Genomic DNA, 5,344 nt, shown 5'->3' with positions numbered 1-5,344 from the left:
GCGTTCAATTCAGTGGACCCTGCGCATGTGATCTGGCCCCTGTCACACAATACTGTCCCTTAGGGCATGTAAATAGCCGTCATTCAGTCATGTTCAAAATGACAGACAACGCAGCGATGCACTGGGGTGAAATGTCATGACTCTGTCAACCCTATCTCAGCAAGACACCGTGTTAGTCACATGACCTCAGAAGGTTCTCTTATGTTTAACTGGCTTGCAGTGTTGTTGTATTAATCATTCAAACAGGATGCATTTACATGTTTTTCATGTACGTAATTTTTCATGGATCTACTGAAGGGATGTATTGTACTTGAACATACTCTCAATTGTATGATATTTACAGATGTTTTGAGTTATAGGTGCTCATAGAATTATGAGCTTTTATTTTATTGTTATGCCCTAGATCTATTTTGGGATAATGTTCTCCGTTTCATGAAATTGTATGACGCAGCAATCAGTGCTGTTAATTTCTTATTCAGAGGCAGAGGTGCTTACCCCTTCTTTAAATCATGCGATTAATGCAATTTTTTAATTAATTCTTTTTTATTATTGACAACACTAGTAACAATACTTAGATCATCATCTATAAAAGTAATCATCTGAAGCAAGTCATTTATGTATTTTATTTGTTTGAAATTATGTGCTTCTCAGTGCCCTGTTATAATAATAAAAACTATATCCTTTAACAGTTTTCCTTTCTAATAATTAAATTGTATGCAATTCTTTTCAGGTATTTCTCATATGCAGTGTGACAAGAAGCGAGGACAGTTTCGTGAGCTCAGAGAGCACGTTTGGCGGCGAGCATCTTTTAGCACCCTGCCCAGATGGCGCACGACGATCGGATGTGGGGGAGCCACCAATAAATATATTTCCACATTTAAACTACGGAAGAGGAAAGGAGTGTCGATCAAAGAGCCAGATCTCCGAGACAGGTACCAATTACTCTCCGGATCAGATATTTACCATGAAGCTATTCCTGCCTTTGTGTGCCTTTCATATTGCAGACAGTTTAAGGAAAGGCTGTCTTTGATCAGACTGATAAGCCATGTTGTATGCCAACACACGCATGCACATTCTAACACGCTGCGGCACACACAAACTAACGCATGCTAAAATGCACTCGGTGCCACATGTGCAGCCAATTAGCAGCCGAGTGTTTATGGGGGATCCAGATGAGTTTCAAACAGGGCACGCTGCTCGGCAGACTTTGATGGCTTACAGCTTTAACCTGCTCTCATCACACTGTTAGAGGAGGAATGGATGGAAATGTTGTTGAAACGTTTGCTTTGGTTTAAGGGTCTTTAGAGATAGCGTGGGCTGAGCAGGCTGGAACCGCTGCTGCATGCCAACTCCTGGAGTCATGCATTTTCGACATGGAGCTTGATGTGGAGTATTTCAGGAAAAAAGTTTGTTTTTTGTTAACCATTGAAGAATTTTTCAAACATTTCACCCTGGATCGCTGTTCTAAAAAAAAAAAAAAAACACCTGTCTATCTAGTAGAACAAGCTTAGAAAGAGCCATAAAGTCAGTAGCTCTAGTGATTGATTCCATGTCCACTGCAATCCTCTTTTTTTTTTTTTTTTGACAGAGCTTAGCACATTGTTCGCATCTCCATTTTGCCTCCGAACCTCCCCTTCCCCATCATGTAGTTGATGATTGCTCCTACAGGACACAGGGATTACAATACAGCACGGTGGGAGTCAGATTAAAGGACAATAACCTAATGCAGACAGACATTTGAAAGTTTTTCAGAGTTTTTCAATTTGGCCTGCACCTATTCTTGGCCCTTTTATCAGATTAAGTTTGATATTTATTTATTTATTTTTTAAATGATGGCTGACACATAGCATCAAGGCATTTTCTTGTCCCAGGTTAAGATCTTGCACATCTGTTCTATTTTGTACCACTCTACAGTTGTTGTTGTTGTTCTCCTGAGGGATTAAATGCTGATTTGAGAGCTCATTTCTTGGAGTGGGCATGCTAATCTGATGGAGCATGATGGGTTATGGGGTCATGGAATGCACAGGTGGGTCAGATATGCAGTTTTGCATCCTGGTATGACCTGCAAACTGTTCCGAGAGAAGAGTCTGAGTCAAAGAGTCGAGCAAAACTAGAGAGCCAATATGTGTTTTCCATGTAAATTTTTTTACTGGCTACTAAATCATGCACGGTCAAGACAGTCAGCATATTCCAACCAGCTTCACCTCAACAGAAGAACAGAACAGCACATTAATATGATATGCACATATTTTATGTATTGTGTGTGTTTGATGCCCTGGAGATCTCATTTGGTGGCTTCTCCACTGATCCCGACTGCTCTGTTGGTTATCAGAGACCGGTTCACATTCTTCAGATCAGTCCTTGCAAAATGGACTTTGAAGTCAGTGTCCCGTAAGGAGACTTCAGTCTCAGGGCGGCTGAGCTCTGGGATATTCTGGACCTGAATGGAATAAGAGACAGCACTGGTAATAAGAAGACTTAAAGTTTGAATAAATAAATAAGTAAATTGTTTGATGAAAAATAAGAAAAGGAGAAATAAAAGGATATTCTGAGTTCTCTATTCTCTATTTTGGCATAATGTTGATTACTTTATTTTTATTTATACTTTATTTATTTATTTATTATTATTATCACAAAAATATGATAATCAACTTACACTTACATTTGTAATCACTTACAAGAGAAGTGAATAGGGCAGAATTTAGTGTTTAAAAGCAGAAATGTGAATTTTATCAAGGTGCTTAGATGAAATCTTCTCCTAAAACATATATATTTGAACTGTTTAAAACATTTTTACGGCATTGTAGGATTTATAATTAAATTTAAATTTACACAGAAAATAACTAATCAATAATTTTTAAAGACAAAGAGAGAAGCGTCAATTAATTTTTGATGATCATTGTGATTGAACCTAACTAGTAATGAACCTGGAATATTCCTTTAACATTTCTTAAACATACCTCTTTTCAACATATTCCACTTTATGATGCGATGGTTGAAAATCGAGAAGATTTTTCTGGCGTCATATAGGGTGTACCCAGAGAGTAAAGTTGGAGGACGAGTAAGCCTATCGGGCCGGTATGCGCTCTGAGAGGCAGCCGTGGCATAGCGCCATGGGTTCAAACACGCAGGGTAAATATTTGCTTCTCTTTGGTAGGCCGGCTTCACGGAGGTCATTCGTCTGGGATTCCCTTGGCATCTGCCACTCTTTGTTGTTACAGTTGGCATTTTTGGCACAGGAAAGGTAGTGGTGCTAAAAAACGGTCACCTGGAGAACAGAAAGAGAGACTTAGGAGCAGAGCGGAAGCGTCGGAGGTGGCATTTATTCAACTGTTCCATTTGAAATTCAAGCGCAGGCCGTAAAAATGCAGGAAATGGAGAAGAATGCATTTTGTCACTATAGGTCACCTCTCTCTTGTTTGTCAAAGCCTTTTATGTGGAAACACATCAAATAGGGTTTCAAAGTGACTCACTCTTTCTCGTGTTGCAACTATAAAACCAACGTAATCCATCTCTTATCAAAGGGATTTCACCCGTATCACTACAATGAATTCATTTATTCTTCCCAATCACATTTGATATCCACTCATAAAAGGAAATGCCATCACACCCACTTCTGGCCGTCCTCCTGCGATCATCTGATGGTGTTCTCTATCAGCCTGTAGATGGTGCTGTGTTCCACCGATCTCCTCCTCATCCCTCTATCATCTCTCTACAATGAGTCCATTGTTTTCATATCCTGTCTTACCTCCTTTGCCCAAGATCCCCCACCGTTCACTTATTCGACTGCTCACACTCTCTCTCCCCCCTTTCTTGCTCTCCCACTCTGTTTGACTATATTACTAGATTTGTCCCCCTTCACAATCCAAGCTACATTTTGTCAGTCTTTTTAAACCCACCCAGCCAGGGCAGGCCCTGATTATGCCATCCGCGTGCTATCGTGGGCATTTTGAGGAGGAGGAGGAAGATGGCGTAAAACTCAAGTGCAGAGGAGATGGGAAGGGAGGAGGGAAAAGCACATATACACAAACACACAATTTCAAAAGCACTCTTGGGGATTGGCGAGGGCCAAGAAATCTCTCTTCCCTGGAACACCTAATCCTTGGGTCGGAGCCAAGGACCACAATCTCTGTGCACAACTGACACCGGCCACCAGAGACACTTTAGGGTTTTTTAAGGCGTGTTCTGTTCTCTCTCAGCTCACCGCAGCCAGAGCATGAAGCATGGGAGAAAGACTCGGCAGCCCAAAGAAAATAAATGATGTGGGGAAATACAATTCTGAAGCTTTTCATAGGTGCTCACAGCCATTTTTCAATGAGAAAATCACAGTGTACGTTTTCAGTACTTGTGTGTGTGTGTGTGTGTGTGTGTGTGTGTGTTTGAAAGGGAAAAACTTGACAGAGAATGTGAAACGACAGTATGGAACAAGCCTTTAGGGAACTCAAGTGCTGATTTAGGGAACTTGATTATTTTGTGTAATTTATAGGCTTCTCGATTTCCGATGAATCCTAAGGTTATATATGAAAACAGGAACTGTTAGATTTGTTAAATACAAATGCCGGCACGATTTACATTAAACACTCAAGGTTCTCAAGTTGATCACATTTTTAAATATGTAACATATGCTCTCACGTTTGGTTTTTATGATGCAACATTTGCACCGCTATGAAAATTTATCATCTACAAATCATGGCTGTAACCGAAATGGTAAATGGTATCCATTGAGCTAAAAATGTAGTAAAAATCACTCGTGCATGCTTCATGCTGGCTTTCATTCTTTCAACTCACGTCTGCTCGAATAACAAATAGTGAGTGACATGTTGCAGGTACCTTGCTGTCTGAGCATTTATACTCTAATGATGCAAGTTTATGGAACTGGTTGGCATAAGGCATGTAAATCTTCGACAGCTGTTGCATCTTGAATGGCAATGAGTGTTTACATAAGGGTAAATGCCACACTTGCCCTGGTTTTATAAATGTAAACGTCGGACATGGCCAATTAGAAACAGGAAAAGCAGGAAATGTCAGGTGTGTACCTTTGACCTCACAGCGGCCATTATTTTGTAGGCACCCATTTTAAGTGTGATGTGAGTAAATTTATTCTTTTTTATGTTAAAATGCTTTCTGATGTGCAATGACCCTGTACAGCAACATTAACTTAACCACTGGTGTGAGTTATGGGGCGGGACTATCTGCTTGTCCAACCAAAGGCAGATAGGCGGAGTTTGACAAAAACAAAATGCCTTCTTGCATTTACATATTTTGATGGCAAAAATAAAAATACAGACTGGCTAAAAAAAGGGAATATTATGATGAAAGAAAAAGACAAAATGTAAAATAGTTA

General features: G+C 39.9%; 1 long non-coding RNA gene across 1 annotated transcript; it reads right to left on the bottom strand.

The window, feature by feature from the left end:
- Positions 1–551: 551 nt before the first annotated feature.
- LOC306877343 lies at positions 552–3,863 on the bottom strand. Its single transcript, XR_013784886.1, has 3 exons — positions 3,615–3,863; positions 2,961–3,268; positions 552–2,440 (listed from the first exon to the last, which is right to left on the bottom strand). It is a non-coding gene; the product is annotated as an uncharacterized lncRNA (long non-coding RNA).
- Positions 3,864–5,344: the final 1,481 nt, after the last annotated feature.

The sequence above is a fragment of the Barbus barbus genome (genome assembly GCF_936440315.1).
Source record: "Barbus barbus genome assembly, chromosome: 11".
Taxonomy (NCBI): Eukaryota; Metazoa; Chordata; class Actinopteri; order Cypriniformes; family Cyprinidae; genus Barbus; species Barbus barbus.
Note: the sequence above shows the minus strand (reverse complement) of the source record. Positions and strands in the feature narration are given on the sequence as shown.